This window comes from Lepisma saccharinum, chromosome 7 (genome assembly GCF_977018435.1).
Source record: "Lepisma saccharinum chromosome 7, izLepSacc3.1, whole genome shotgun sequence".
NCBI classification, from domain to species: domain Eukaryota; kingdom Metazoa; phylum Arthropoda; class Insecta; order Zygentoma; family Lepismatidae; genus Lepisma; species Lepisma saccharinum.
This window is the reverse complement of record NC_139235.1, coordinates 96,248,665-96,266,172: the sequence shown is the minus strand read 5'-3', so window position 1 is coordinate 96,266,172 and position 17,508 is coordinate 96,248,665. Positions and strand designations below refer to the sequence as shown.

Genomic DNA, 17,508 nt, shown 5'->3' with positions numbered 1-17,508 from the left:
CTAAACATATTTTCATTAAGAATAAAGGCATTAATAGCTGTAAAATGGAAAACTGACTAAGTTCATTATGATGGACACAATACATGCCATGTTCAAAAAAAGATTGAACTTTTTAAATAGCGAGCCAACTAACACACAAAACTGACATTTGCCCTATTTACATTAAGTCAAGTCACATCTGCAGAATTGAACATGTGTATAAGAGGTTCATCCAATTAGTGACAAAGAACCTTATGAACAATGTATGTGACTGTGTGTGTGTATATATATATAATCTGAAAGAGAAATTTTCACTGCAAAGCCAACAAAAAAAATTAGAGAATTTATAATGCTCAACCAAGCACACACGGAAGACTGTATGAGCTGAATGGACCGTTACGAGTAGTTACAACATTTTAAAGGCAGAACATCAGTTGTTGAAAATCAAAGTCCTGGGCAACCTTCCACATTGAGAGTTCAAGTTGTGGAAATCATCACTTAACATTTAGAAGACACTTGAATTCATACGAAACAACCCAAATTATGTGCTTCTGGATACTGAAGAATATGTTTATTGTTACTATTATTAACTGCATTATGGTAATATTTTTATTATTACAAGTAGCAATGAAAACAAAGGAACTTGTTCACAACATGCGACAAGCAATAATCTTGTCGGGAATGTCCAATTTTCAAAATTACTCAAAAATTACAATATCTAAAATATTGAGTTTTCAGGTCACTTTTCTTTGTTCTTTTTTTAAAGTATCAGCATATTTTCAACAAAACTATGCATGCTTGTAGGAAAATACACTGATACATACTACATTTCTCATTTACTTTAGTCTATTGTTGTGGCCACAGGGGCATGCAGAACACTAATTTGTGTAAAATTAAGATCATCTTCTTCCTTTAACTCATTATTAGGAGGTACAAAGTATAAATTTCATCTTGCCCTGTCAATCAAAAATTTGTGTCTATGAAATTTATTTCTTGAGATATGTTTTTCCTAACATTGCAACAAGTTTGAAAAGTGTGTGCTTGAAAAGATCCCATCCGGAGAGGCCCCCGTCTGGTTAATATATTTTTTTTCCATACATATGAAATGATATGCATGTACAAAAATAAAAAGGTAGCTCAAGAACTAATTGTTATAGAGAGATGAAATCAGGCTTTTTTGGGGGGAGGCTTTTAGCAGATGTAAAAATTATACATTGTACCTCTCAATAATGATTTGATTTTGATTTGTTGTTGTCTAAGTCCACTTTATGCATAGTAAGGCTAATTGGGACTGGACCTACAGTTTAAAGTGGGATCCGAACCATGTGCCTCCACTGGGTATCAAACCCGGAACCCCTTAATTACAAGGTGAAGGGGAGGCCACCTCTCAATAATGAATGTTACAGGTGTAGAAGATGACGACCAAATATTTAAAAAAAAAAAATGGTATTCAGCAAATGTGGGCAATACAATAGACCCAAGTGAATGAAAAATGTAGTATGCTGCAGTTGTAGTACATTACTAGAGCTATGCAAAATTTTGTTGAAAATAGGCTGACACTTGGGGTGGGATAACAATAATGCTTAAGAGCGGCAGGATTGCCAGCTAATGGGAAAAATAGCTATCACTTTGCTTATGATCACTGGATGCGCCAAATTTGGAGGGAAGGATGACAATGATCACTCTTTAAGGATATGTAATGCTTGTTCCCCAACCTTGAAATAAATAAAAAAAAAAAGAACAAAAGTTACACAACATTTTGAAACATCTTAATTTTCGGGAAATTTTGACAATTGGGCATTTCCTCCTAGACCCCTAATTGTCGCATGTTGTTTGTGTCCTTTTGTTCTCATTATTACGTGAAGTGAAATACACAAATATATATATACACGGACAAATACATATTCATAGTCACAAAAAAATAGTAGCACTCTCAAAAATTGCATGTTTAGCGTGATTTAATGATTTTTATCCACCCTGTATGCGACCATAGCTCCACCCTTGCACTTATCCGGTTCACAGGCTCGGAACAAGAAATTGTTTTCTATATCATCCAGTTGCTGCTGGAAGATCAGATAATTCATAGTGGATCAACTATAAATGCAGTACACACAGGTTTAAATCTCGTGAGAGGGGGGGGAGCATAACAATTTTTCTCCTGAGATTTCGGGCAGTGTATGGGACAGGTGGCAAACCACAATCATGAGGAAATTGGGAGCTACTAATGTGTGGCGTAACCTGGTCATGGAAACCTACAACAATGACTAGGGGTTTGTCATGCTGACCACATGTCACCCCATAACTGGTTGGATGCCGAGGTGGGAGTGAGGCCAGGATTTGACAGGTAGGCCGTGGCCCAAACAGGATGTTGTGCCATGGGTTATTTATATTACACTCCTCACAAAAAGTTTGGAATATTCTTACGTTAGACACAGTGGCGGCTGCTTAATACATGCTACCATTCTATAGCACGTCACTCGATTTGCTAAATTGAAAATAAAAAGGGACACACATTTCATAGATTCAAGAAGTTCAGTAAAACACTGAAGTGAAATGCAACTTCTCACATTAACTCTTTCGCTGCGGACTTTTTCAACCGAATGTGGCCTTCGCTGCGTAGTTTTTTTGAGGATTTTTCAGAATTTAAAAAAAGTTGTAAACAATTATTCTAGAACCCTACTGCGTATACTACTTCTACAAAAGTAAATCAGTTTTCTATATAAGTACACTTTAAGGTAGATTTTAATGAAAAAATGATGCTTATGTTACAGTCTAGCACTGACAGGTAGCTTTGAAGTTCTTTTTTGTGTGGTAGATCTCAAAACTATAAACATCACAATTTACAGAATCACTTTCACATTCTGAACACGAATCTGTACCACTCACTAACACATCGTCAACACAGTCACTTTCTCTATCTTCTCCAGCACTAATTACATCTGATCCACTAAATTCACAGTCCAAAATAACATCCAAAAGCTCTGTTACTTCTCTGTGATCTGAGAGTTTCAAAACCTTACGCGCTACCATTCTTGTTTACATATGCACGGCGGTACACGAAGTTCATTTGTTCAGAAAAGAAGCACTATTTGTCCTTGAAAACTAATTGAAACGAAAGTCGCTAGGGGTAGCATCATCCAGTAATGCTTTCATTACGGAGCGACTTCACTCGACACCAGCCGCGACGAGAATATTTCAAATCGACTGCAGTCGCTTTCCGTAAGTTACGCATATTGAACCAAAGTGACTCAAGTCGCTTCCCGCAGTGAAAGAGTTAAGAAGCTTAAAAAATTGTTGCATGCTAGTTTTTTCCGAACGCTGATAAGTTACAACCACTACCGGGCTATTGGCTTCATAGCATGTTTTCGCCACCTCGCAATGCACCTGAATGCCCATCAGTTCTTGCAGGGGAGGTAGTGTCTCAGACAATGAGCCCGGGTATGAGCATGCTACCCAGATCCACAGCACGGTAGTGTTGTCATCTCAGTATAAGAAGAAAGTTTGCGGATAGCTTTACAGATTTTGACACTATTTTTTTTTCGTGCAGTTCATTGTGAAGGATCAGTTGTGCTTTGTTATTTCAAGCAGTGGCATACGGGAGGTTGGGGGCGGGGAGTTGATGGGGGCTACATCCCATCTTGAAATTTTGAGTTGAAGAATTATAGCCAATTTTATAAGATTTATCACATAATACTCAGAGAAAACAAACACTTTTTTTAACTTGTGTTTGTTAATAATAGCAACAACAGATATACTATTTTGTAATTCAAGTATGTCATACCTTCATATTAATACAAATGAACAAAAGAGACAGAACTAAAATATGTGCAGGTTTGAAGAAATGGCATGTTAATTGAGACGGTTAAATTTGTACAAGAATGTACAAGCTTGTGCAATTTTTATGCATAGTTACATCCAAACTGATCTGTACATTTCTGACAAACTCTTAACATGATACAAACAATATACTCAATACAGTGGCAAATGTTTGAACACAGAACTATTGCTTAACAAAAGAAACTAAGTTCGTCACCCACATGCAGCAAGCAAACAGGAGTAACTCTCGTGAAGCTCGTACTTTCAAATCTTCTGATTATTCACGTCATCATTCTTAAGCGAAGTTCACTCAATGAAATAGTATTAAACTACGATCTATCATTAGAAGTTGCAGAAGATCAAACTCAACTTTAAAGAAGAACATGCTAAAAATTTAGTTTTTACAGATATTAATTTCAGCAAGGTAAAAACAGTTAATTCTCAAACTGTGAGCTTTTTCATGTGTGTTAAAATTTCCAGTTTTAACAAATAAATGCATTGTTATTTTAAGTCCACTTTATGCACAGAAAGGCTAATCAGGACTGAACCTATAGTTTAAAGTGGGATCCGAACCACTGTGCCCATGTGCCTCCACTGGGTATCGATCCCGGGACCCCTTGATTACAATATGACGACGTTATCACTATGCCATAGGGGAGGCCCAAATAGTTTTAATTTTAAATGGATTTAAGTAAGTAATACCTCAAAGTGTGGAACATGAATAAGTAAGTAAATGGATAGCTGCAAGGTACAGGGCAGACTGGATAAAAACAATGATTTTTTTAAAATCTTTTGATGATTTTTTTTTGATTTGATTTAAATCAGTTTGTGATTGTTTTAAAACCCATGCACATAACTGCTTGTTTGTGATTTTTGGCACAGAACATGTAGATATTTTTTTTTTCATGTTAAATGTCCTGTGATGAATCTGTCCTTACAGGTTATAGATAGTACACATATCAACAGAACTGTTTGTGGCAAAAGACTGCCTGCTTACCTTCATAAAGGTTAGGAGTTTTCTCGATCTAATGCTGTGTCAAAAGGTTAACAGTCTTGCTTTTGCTTTTTGATTTAGGACATGGCATTGGTTATCCTGTATAATGGGGAATTTCCCTGTTATTTCACCTTGACTGCACATGTGCCCCTCTGAACACGCAAGTATTCACTTAATAAGATTGTCAGTCATTTCCACCATGAAGTATTAAACTAGGAGATGTCCAAAGTTGGACAGGAGGAAAAAGAATATTGTGTTGTTCTTACTCGTACTCAAATTGCAATTGGAAAGGGATATCGAGCAAAGTTAAAATCACGTGGTACCGGGCATCAAGGACTAACTGAAAGACTCAAAACATGCTGCATTTTGCAAAAGGCAAACCAGAGATCTTGTTCAAAATCTCTATTCATTTCATTCTTCAACTCAAAAACCCACAAACTTTTGTTAAAGTGCAAAAACATCACAAGTACGATTGGGAACAGTACTGAAATAGATTAAATTTGGAGACGAATTTCAGCTTGAAAGTTTCAAGTGCACAACCAGACATCATGCAACTGTGTCAAGGTTATGCAAGCACGTCCTTCTCACTAGAAAGGATTTACAACAAAACTCCAAAATTGTGCTTCACTGTTTGTTTACAAACTTATATTTGTTCTTAATTTTTTTCAATAACTCAAGATTTTTTTACATTTCTTAGCACGTGTGTTTCACATTATAATTTTTTAAAACTAGGCAGAAAGATTGTAAACGTAGGAACACCAAATAAAATAATAAATATTGGATTCTGATGTTTATTTGTTTACCATCTTTCCACATATAGTTTGAATGTGATTTTGCTCTATTGCAGATACAAACATATCAAAAACTCCCTACCAATCAGGCAGCCAACAAATTCCCCAAAACTCACCATTTGGACAAAATCTATGGGAGGAGGGAGGTAAATTAGACGTTGTTACATGTAAAGGGTACAATAAGAAAAAAGTTTTGAGAACCGCTAAAGTAGAATATTTTCAGTCTTATCAATTAGGGGGCTGTTGACCCCCTGTAACCCCTAGTTTTTTGTTTTTTTTTAATCGACAGATTACAATGTTTTACACAATATAAAAGTGGTTCCAACGTTAGGAAAGCACAAATAACGGAGATATTTGATACCAAAGTAATATAATTAAGCCTTGTTTCCATATTAAAAACACTAAGTTGCTGACTAAGGCAGATTTATTAAGAAATGAAAACACTGAACAAGTAAGTTGATACGGTTGAAATGTTACTTGTTATGTGTTTTTATTTCTTAATAAATCTGCCTTGGTCAGGATCTTAGTGTTTTTGATACCCAAGTAACTTAAAACCTGCAATTTCAGAGTACTTTTGCTGCTTTTGGTTGGTAAAAACGGTTTGTATGTACACTAAAATAGCAAAAGAACATGTTCATAATAACTATGAATGCCAAACCTAGCAATCCTAATCTGACTACGTAAAATTATAGCTACTGTTGTGGAAAGTTGCATGGGGTGCTATATTCACTTGCGCCAAGCCTTCGGGCTGTTCTGCTACACGGTAAAGTAACATGCTAAGGTTAACAGATATGCTTTACTTCACAATAACACTGCTACACAGTAAAGTAACACACTAGGGTAACAAAATCAATTGAAAACGTTCATAAACCATGCAAAATATTTAAAAGTATAGTGCTGAATGCTCCCTCCTTTGATACAAGTTGTCTTAGTACCAAAGGAAGAAAAAATCCAACAGCCTCGTAAAATCAGGGGATCCTTGGAGACTTAAGTAGTGGGATTCGGTCCAAAAAGGAGGAGGGGCACAACAGGCACCAACTTTCAAACAATTTTAAATCAACAAGTTTAATTTTGGGTTTGTATGTCGAGTTGGGGGTGATCAGAAAAAAAAAAGTACCCAGAGTTTTACTCTGCAGTTTTTGAATGGACATATCTTTCCAAGTGTTTTTATACTTCAGTAGGCTTATTAAATATATCTACATAGTATATACACATTCACATAACTAGAGTAGTTTTGCATATTTTTTGTAAACAGAATCTAATAGTAGATATGATTTTCAACATTTGAAGTTGGCATAAAAACCTTCACATAAAGCAAAAAAAGAAAAAAATACTCTGCTCCATCTTTTGATTTGTTTTAAGTCAACTTTATGCACAGAAAGGCTAATCGGGGCTGGACCTACAGTTTAAAGTGAGATCCGAACTACTGTGCCATGAGCCTCCACCAGGTATTGGACCTGGGACCACTTGATTACAAGGTTGACGACTATACCTCTATGCCATCGGGGAGGACCGCTCAATTTTTGAGAATCTATTATCAAAATGTAGTAACCGCAAAATACATCTGTATAACTTGGGTAAATGGATACTAAAACTGGTCACAGATCAACTTGTGGTGTCTTGGCTGCATAGTGTAGTGATTCTCAACCTTCATGAGACAATAGCCCAGTAAATTCACTTTTCTAAAGTTCATACCATGATCCCAAGAATTTTACTTGTAAATACATTTCTGATCTTTTAAACTTTATACATTAATAATATTACAAAGGCATAATCATAAAGAGCAAGAGTTCAATTAGTTGTCAATCATGAGAAACACTGGTCTAACGCACAGTGACCCTAAAACTGAGGCAGAAGCAAATAAGATTGACAGAAATGGATAAAAGTCCATTTAAAAAAAATGTTTAAGTCCACAGTATGCTGAGAACCGGAATCCGAACCAGTGTGCCTTCACTGGGGATTGAACCTGGGACCCCTTGCTTATTACAAGGCAACAGCATTACTTTATAAGCCAATTCAGAGGCCCATTCATATTTATAAAAGAAACATTCAATCAAAATGTAGTACTCATATGTTTTCTGGGCTCTACAGACAAAATTTAATCTTAAACTTCCATGAAGTAGTAAAGAGATTTAGTTAATTATTAGAGAGCATTCAGACAGGAGCTACAAGAGGGGGGGGGGGTCCCAAGTGACAAGAGCTCTCTCAGTCCATTCAATGTGCATGCACGAGGAAGACAAGAGGCAACACAATGCATGCCATTGAGAAAACAGTCTGTGACAAGCAACACATGCAGCTTGTCACATCGCTTCGGTTCTAAAAGTTCAATTTGCTGATGATGGCTAGTCTCCAAGAAACACATGTCACTTGGCACATGGTTCTGAAAGCTCTGTTAAAACATGGTAAACAAGGTATATGTCCATGCATACCTTATGTAACAGATATACTTCTGAATATGTATTGTAAATAGTAACATTTATTTTTTAATTGTCCAGAAACATTGTAATACTGTGCAGAATAGGATCTGAATCACTATGAAATACATCTACACCGGGATTGAACCTGCTACCCCATTATTACAAGACAGCAGCATTGTCACTATGCCATTAGTTACACACACTGATGAAAGAATTAAAAAGTAAAGGTAAAGTGCTCCCCTGTGCATAGCACCATGCCATGAAGGCGTATAGGGGGTGTGGGGGTAACGCCCCACACATTCTTGATCCGGTCGTGAGTGGGGGTGATGTGATCAGCATCACGCCCCTGACCGCCTTTACCCCCCCAAGGGTTTCCCCCAGGTACCCATGTTATTCGACGCTGGGTAGGCGCCGGGGCCGCTTCCACCGTTAGAAAAGTTCCCGGATTTGAACCGGCCAGGGATCGAACCTGGGACCTTTAGCATGGTAGTCACACGCGTTACCGACTGAGCCACCGTGGCCACGATGAAAGAATTGAGAACATAAAATTCTGCAGAATCAGCAAGATAGTGGCCTTTACCAGCAGTGTGTGCACCTCCATTGGAACTTTTCGTCTCCACCAAGAGATGGATCTTTCAAATGAATATCAGGAGGTGCGAAATCTGCAGCGACATTGCCAAACTTCCTTGGGGGGGAGGGAGTCATTTCCCAATGGAGAGAAGTGTGGTGCCTTTTTTACACTTAAGGCATGAACTAGTGCTGCATTTATTCACTTTATGCAAAGGCAGTTAAAGCATTAAAGCTGGTGTGACTCCTGGAGGCATTTAGGGCAACACACTGACACATGAAAAGAACTCTCATTTCTTTTGGCACTAGAATCACCAAGGGGTTGTTTCACTGAGTATCCTTGATGTCTCGTAGCTGCTCAAATGTCGGAACTTGATTGGCTGACACACTGTCGAGTTTCTCCAAGGTATGGAAAACCAAAATGGCATCCAAATGCTCAACTGGAACTTCTAGAACCCTGAGTACACCAACACACTCCGTTGTTACATCCACGAGTTTCTGTAAGGCAACAGGTGATTCTGTCTGGATACAAGGTTGCAACACGAGTCGCTTGACTGTGTCATTCACAAGAATGTGCCTTTGTTGATATCTATTGTTCACAATTTCTCACACCTCTTTGTAATTTGTGTCTGTAAACGTAATAGATTGCAGCAACAATACAGGTTCACCAGGTATACTAGACTTCAAATATTGAAGTTTCTGTGCAGGGAACAAAGAACTATTATTGTGTCCAGATGCCACGAACAAATCACGAAACGACAGCCACTGCTGTAAGTATCCAGCAAACACAGGTAAGCTCAATTTGAGCAGTCTTACATCACTACCGGCTTCAGCTGTCAATGTACTGGCAGCCATTCACAAGGTTTGCTGCTTTTGAGCACCATACAATGTCGCCAACATCTGCTCTAATCTGTCTTGAATCAAGCTGATTTCTTCCTCAAACTCCGCAAATTACTCATCACTACACTCGGACGACAGATCGTGTAAGAGTTACTGAGTGTCCTTTGTCAATTGCATGGTTCTGTTGATGTACATGGTAATATGAGAGATCGTCCGACGATCTTCGTGTTTCAGAGCACGTTTACACAAAAGTAACTGCTCCATTGTTCACAACACTATACGACCCACAGTTTTAGAAGCGATATCGGGCGGAATTATGGAGAACGTGTCCTTGGCGACCAGCCAATAGCAGGAGTGCAACGTTGTACAGTTAGGAAACTGCGGCGAGCAAGTTAAGCGCCGTGTTCTGTAATTTTTTTGCACGCAAGAAGTTCTTTGTAAAACTCACCACTTTAAGGTTAATCATTGCATGGGACACGACATTATGAACCGGACTGTCCAAGTCCCATGCATTTCCGTCGTCTACAGCCGGAGATATCGTTTCTAGAAGAAACAAAGGAAACAGCACTTCTCTACACACAGACACAATGACCCCTTGTTTTCCTTCAGTGTTCCGTCTGTTTTATTTTTATTGTTTTTTTTTTATTTGCCACCTTGTTATGAACCCTGCTGAGTTGTGTCTTGGTAAAGCTATGGGTGTCAAATTCGGTTGAATGTTTACAAACGTTGCGAGTCTGAGTCACTTTCAGTTCAGCGCTTTCGTAACAAGGACAGTTCAGGCTTTCGTAACAAGGATGGTGTAAGATAATTGTACTCTGACGCCACGAAGAACAGTTGTGAGACGATTCAATATGGCCCTTATTGATTGATTAAATGTTGGTTTATTTTACTTCACTTTTCTGCTACCTTTGGCTAATTGCAAAAATGAGGATGGATGATGATATGATGAAATTGATGAAGGGACACTTACAAACGCCTATGACCAGGCCGGGACCCCTGGCGTCGTAGCGCACTGTGAAGTCCAGCCCTTAAGTTCGATAGTTATGCAATAGTGTGTGTTCCGCGAGTGTTACTTAATAATTTCGCGCCGGCCCGCATGGTGGAATGGTTAGCATATCGTGTTACGATGTCAGGGATCCCAGGTTCAAATCCCAACCTACACATGAATTTTGTGAATGTCTATCCATCAATTTCATCATATCATTACTCATTCCATCTTCACAATTAGCCCAAAGTGACAGAAAAGTTAAATAAAATAAAGCAAATCAAATCAAATTAATGTTGCTCTCGAAACCTATTACAAGTAGAAGGCACCAAGGGTAAAATATTACGTTCACAAGACAGAAATCTAGTGTACTCTTGCTTCAAGGAATTTGCGTCTGAAGAAGTGCATGCTGAAACAGTGTTTTCTCAGAGTCGAGAACTTACGGCTAAAGGGTGTGGTATCTGTGTGCATACTGTGCTGCGTATTATAAAACAGGGTAGCGTATCTACCACAGAAATCGGCGAACCCCTATTCAAATCTCCTGGGAAACATGCCAGAAAACAGAAACGAGAGTGATGATGATGGTCTTGCAGTTCCTCTATAATAAATACCTTCAAACTTCTCTCAGGTACGAGTTTCTCTTATATGCTGCAGTGATATGATATAACCCTGTGTAGAATTCTTTACTATATATTTCATTGTACTCAAATATCATGTGCATGCATTATATATAAAAAGCTGAATATTGGACACTGCGAAATCTCCGAGTTTCCTTTCCGCTAGCAGTTGGTTTGGCAGCAGCACGACAGCAAAAGAAACTTATGTTCCTTCTAAAAGCGTACACCGTATAATACTAGTCCAAACACAAGAGTCAGAACACACCCGGCATGAGGGAAGATGCACAAAATTATATTACAGAACTGAACACGCAGGCTTCAGCTATGTCATTCCAATAATCATCATGCACATGCATTTTCTAAATGAATCAAAATTCAATACATGCTTATACGCACACACTGAACAGATTGCTTACTGCATTAGCTACCCTTGACCCTTTGTATCACTCTAGAAAGTGTAAAATTTTGATAGTTCTTAACCATTACGTTGCTAAGAACGTTTCTGTTTTTAGCTTGTGGATGTGTCATGGTGAGGTAATGTACCTCTGTTACCTTAGCCTGAAGGCTTCACACAAGTGAATATAGCACCCAACATAACAATTCAAAACTGCTTCATAAACACAAAATGAAGTGACAAAAGTCAATAAATTTACAATATGAATTCTTTTCTATTGAAATGCATCACAAAATAAAGTATATCAAACGTAAAGGACTGGAAAGTTATGAAATCAAAATCGAAGCGAAGGAGCGTTAATTTTGATGCTGAAGTTTCAAGTAAGGTTAGTAATCTTAAATCTGTTGGCATCATTTGCTTTTTTTTTCTATTTGAGTGTTCGAACAGCTAGTTTGTACAAATAAAAAAAGAGTGAAAGTACTCTGAGGTAGGAGGTTTCTTTACTTGTGATCAAATACTACGGTTATTTGTTGTTTCTGCATACTGAAACACATTGAAAACTATAGATTAACCACAATTTGACAATTCTCGGGAATCATCAGTCAAGGGGTCCCTGCATTTTTTAGGTGGGCCTTGTTTGACGTTATTATTTATTCACTGCTACTACTTATGTTAGAACTGGTACGTTTGATACCCTAGCATTTCTACACTTTCCTTCAACTTCTGTACATGAATACAATTTTTTTTTTAATGAGGAAAGATTGCTTCTGAGAGAGTTGACTTAAGAATGAAGTCACTTGTTCATAATTTTCATAATAAAATTTCTCACTAATTAATATTGGCTAAAGTTCAGACTTGTTGAATTATGAACTAATCATGGTTTGCATGCATTTTTTACATGATTCAATTTTGATTTATGCCTGTTAAAATATGCTTCATCAGCTTAGTGATTTTTTACTGTGCAATTTCTGGAGCTTTATCCTAATGTTTACTTATTTGATAGCAGCAATTTCTTTCTTGAATATTGTCTGCTGCTATGTCATGTGTCAAGAGGTGTGGCGGCCGTCGACCCACTGTACCTCCTCGAGAATTAAGTCAATTTTGTTTTAATCAACAGATTTCAACGTTTTACGTAATATAGCGTCAGGAAGCCACAAAATAAGATATTTGATCGCAAAGCATGACCCACGTAAGCACAAGAAACTCCTATTCTGGACTGCTATCGCTCATTTTTCCCATAAAAAAATTCCCAAACAGCAGCAAAACTAACCCCCCTGACATTACGACGACCCCAAATTTTAACTATGTTTGCCTAACCTAACCTTACCGTGCATGGTTCGTGGGGCTACCCGTCAATGACGTCAGCACCAAATTTTAACTGCAGATTCATGATTACGAGGCCTAAAATTATTGACTATGCAAAAAATTAAATAAATTGGGGAAGTCTGGTATTGTAAACTCATGCCACAACAGTTTCCAATCTGAATGAGAATATATAATTTTAAAAAAGTACTAACCTTAAAACAATACACTTTCTGCTACATGTTTGCCCAGCCGAAGAACGCCACAATACAGAAAATGTTTATACACTCCCTCCCCAATATGCATTTTCAATTAATAGCACTTTCCACACTAAAAATGCACGCCCACCTTGCAAACACAATCCCAGTACCATGTGACATGAACCGAAACATCATCTGTAGTATATCTCGCGTGGCCTGATGTAACACCAGGATTGCCAACCATTAATCTCAAATATTTCCAACACGGCTCCAAGTTACAAAACACAAATAACGTAACATGTTCCTTCATATCACATGCAGATGGCAATGATGAAAATGACATTATAAATAGTCTGATCAAAAAACTCATTAAAAACACCACAAATCGTTCGTATAGAACAATCTTCATACAATGGTACCGAGGTCTGATGTGATATGTCCCTAAATGCTTTTCTGGTTAGGTTAGGCATGTCAGGATTAGGCCACTTAACATTAAAAATAATATCCCTAAGGGCCGGCTTTTCAATGTCCAGTTATTCTTTCTGTTAACTATCTGCCAGTTGGAGATAATCGCCACTCTTAACCAGCACCGATTTTTTCAATGTGAAAGTAACTGGGAGTTAGCGAATCGTGAGTTTGTACTCTAAAATAGTATGTTGGTAATGCTGAAGTGCAGAAAAATAGGGAATCGATCTGCACGCTATCTACTAGTATAGTTCCAAACCATGTCGATTGGCACACAGCCTGGCGTTCCAATATAGAACTACAAGGGTGCCGCGCTCGAAAGCACCTTATTTGGAACAATGGCTGCATATACATTCTGCGTGCTTACGAAATAAATTAACGAAAACAAGCACTACAGATTTGGCTCTCTTTAATAAAAGTCAATTCCATGTGGGGAAAATGCTGTTATGAGGCGCAACCACAGATACTTTCTTGTAGAAGAAGCATGAAGAACTCGAAAGTCGAAACATTGATAATATCTGTCTGCTGATATAAACCCTATTAATATGTAGATAATGTACATTTGACTGCATGCTTTGTACTTCTCTATGCATGTTAGTTGAGCAAAAAAAGACATGTTAGTAAGCATGCTTTGTAGCTAAAGTTCTAAAAATATAAAGCTACGAGTAATAATAATTTTAAAATTTAATGTAATATTTTTCCGAGAAGATCGTTCAACAATAAAGCATGAATTGGAAGGCAACATACGTAATAAATTATTTGACAAAAAAAAAATTCTGTGACCAGGGCTCGAACTCATATTACAAAACACAACATGCTCCACAAGGTGGTGCCGCTAACCACTACACCAAATTCCTGTTTGGAGATTCACCAGTCTGGTAGAACGGATATCCTTGTCACAAATTCTCCAACACAACCTCACCAAGCGAATTCTAGCAAGTACACTGCTTAATTTCCATATTTGTATGGACATTGGTAAGTTCTGCCAAACAAAACAAGTCTTCTTCTGTGCCAATTTAACATTTTTATGAATCATATCTTGTTTAATCTGACAGTGAAGTTGCGAGTGTGGAACTTTGATAGATGCATGAGGCAGCCATGTTTCTTGCAGTTTCCAGCCTAACTGGAAGTTACCAAGAATAAGTAGCAGTAAAGATAAGTTCCAGTTACAAGCTAACTGTACATTGAAAAACCGAAATTTTCACAAACTTCCAGTTACGTGCTAACATGAACCTTAACTGGACATTGAAAAAGCAGCCCAAAATGCTTCCAATACCTAGTCTCAAGTACGAAACTCTTCAAGCCTCGCATGAAAATCCATCAGCACTCCATGTCTGAGAAAACCATAAATTAGACGAGCTGCACACTAGGAATCACAGGTATGTAAGTTTCTTTTCAAATTATAATTTCACTGTTAATGATACATTTGGAATAGTTACCATTAATATTTTCTAGAACTTAATTTGTTTCTTCAAACTTATCTCCACAATCATTGGCAGCTTCAAGATATGACAGATAAATATATTCCTCATATTCCTGCTAAACTTGTAAAAAGACTTAATGATTGGGCGGGTCCATAATTTACGGTTCACATATCCTTTCACTGTCCAACAAAAGAGGCGGTAACAGTTCCATATATCGGAAACACATTTCTTCATTTTTACAGAAGAGACTACTAACGGAAATGAATTTCTCCAAGCTTTCCAACTTTCGTTGAGGTATTTTCTTTCAATGTGGAAGATATTTGACCGGAAAATCATGTATTTTTCAAGAGAAATATCTCACCGACGCACAATTGCCATTGCTTTCGCTACATAAAATGCATGCTGTGTACGTTTGATGACGTAAGGCCCTGTCAAGTGTTTCCAACCCCTTTTTTTTTTGTCATTATGCTTGCCTAACCTCACTTTATCGAAAATGGTCTGTGGGGCTATCCGTCAGCGATCGTGCATAATGGTTCATGGGGCTATCCTTCAGCTATTGTGTATAATGGTTCATGGGGCTATCTGTCACCTACCCGAGCATAATGTACAATTTGCACCCGTGACAAACAAGATAGTAGGTATTTTTCGGTGAAGAAGGTTGGAAACATGGTAAAAATATACTATTCCCCGAACACCTCTAACTTCCTCGTTTTGTCAATTTTTGACATTTGTACTTACCTATCTGTTCGTGGAACATTCCTTAAGGTGTATTCACATTTTTTTTGATCAAAATAATTGCAATGTTTCACATTACGACTACTTCTTTCTCGTAGTCTTTTTGCTTGCCTGCGACACATTATGGCGCGTACACCTTCCTACATTATCGCATGTCGTGCTTGTGTTTTGTTGATTTTCATTCGTTATGCAGTGTTTCAACCTTCGGAACCCAACAAATACCCGTGAACAAAGCTCATCTGATCTCATTTCTTTTAAAACTTGTTTGCATTGTTTTACGAAGAAAATTGTAATGTTTCGTGGTGCTATCCATGAATGGTTTTTGGGGTCATCCGTTCCGGAATCGGTGGGAAATTTAAATTAAAAAATTATTTTTGTTTGAAAATTTTTGAGTCCAAATTTCCCACCGATTCCGGGCTCCGCACCTGGGGTAATTGACCTACTGCCCCCTACCGGTACCGCGGCCCCGCCTCCGCTCCAGCTTTCTCTATAGTTCCTGTTAAAGGCATGTTAGAAATTGGCCGGAGTCACCTACCCCCAAATGAGCCCAAACTTTTAAATTTGAAGAAATCCGTTTCCAGGATACGGAAAACTTACCTGAATTTCACCAGTCATCCACGACACGTCACATCAGGCATATACCCACAGCCCATTCCATTTAAAAAGTAGCTTACATTCACTGCCACATTTTCGACATTTCTTTCCTTTCTTCACGATCCAGTGTTCAATTAAATTAAAAAAATCGGTAACAGTATGGTATAGTGAAAACACATTTCCCTTGTTTATTTCTTAATTATTTACATTTGTACTTACCTGTTATGCATAGCGGAACATTTTTTAACGTGGGATTTTGCTTTTTCCACTGAAAAAACCGTAATTCTTCACATTACAAGTATTTATTGTTTGTTGCTAATTCGCTTTCATTACACACAATATGGCAGGCAAATCTTGACTCACGTCTATCGTCAGCTGATATGCAGTGTTTCCAAAATTATTAACCGAAAAATGCTGCACAAACTCTTCACAGAAGGTTTTTAAGTGAAAATTGATTCACAAACCATTCACGGAAGGTTAGGTTAGGTTCAGTTAGGTTAGGCAAACAGAAAATTAAATTGGAAAAAAAAAAAAACACTCGCACATAGTCTTGTAAAACTACTGTGTGGTTGTTACACTAACATATTAACCGAAAAATGGCGCACAAACTATTCACAGAAGGTTCTTAAGCGAAAACTGTTCCACAAACAATTCACAGAAGGTTAGGTTAGGCAAACATAAAATTAAATTGGAAAAAAAAAACTGCTCACACATCATCTTGTAAAACTACTGTGTGGTTGCAACACTAACAGGGGGTTACACGCACGGAACATTTGAATCACCTAGTCGACAGTAATGACGGCAACAGCTATCGTGCATCGGAGATACATTAATGTCAAAAAATATATCATTTACCAGCCGAATAATTTAATTGAAGGGAGAAAAATCTTCTGCGAGCTTCCAAAAGTCTACAGAAACTAATTTCCGTAAGTAGTTTCTCCTGTAAACTTGAAGAAATGTTTTTTCACTATACCATACTGTTACCAAAAATCCACTGGATCTTCCACACCCGGTACGAATTTCACCACACATCCAGGACACGTCATGTTTCTAACTTTCATTGCAAACACAGACAGTTTGAAACACTGGATACCCAATGAACATGAACAAAACAAAGGTGTACGCGCCAAACACTATTGTCCGTTGGAGAATTAATTTTCAACAAAGAACATGAATTTCCGCTATGAAACATTCCCACATCACACAAAACACCTTCCAGATGTTAGACAATGCTACAGGAACTTATTACCGTAAGTAGTTTCTTCTGTAAAAATGAAGAAATCTGTCTGGGGAATAGTAGATTAGTACCAATAAAAAAAAATCACTATGTGAAAAATTGTTTGTTTTCATGTAAAAAGCATAATTGCACCTTGAACTATGTTCCGCAA

The 17,508-nt window shown here is 37.6% G+C and overlaps 1 protein-coding gene across 3 annotated transcripts in view; it reads right to left on the bottom strand.

Moving 5' to 3' along the window:
- Positions 1-17,508, bottom strand: part of MESR4 (misexpression suppressor of ras 4) — a 60,086-nt gene that overhangs the window by 8,637 nt on the left and 33,941 nt on the right. The gene's annotated exons all lie outside the window — the stretch shown is intronic.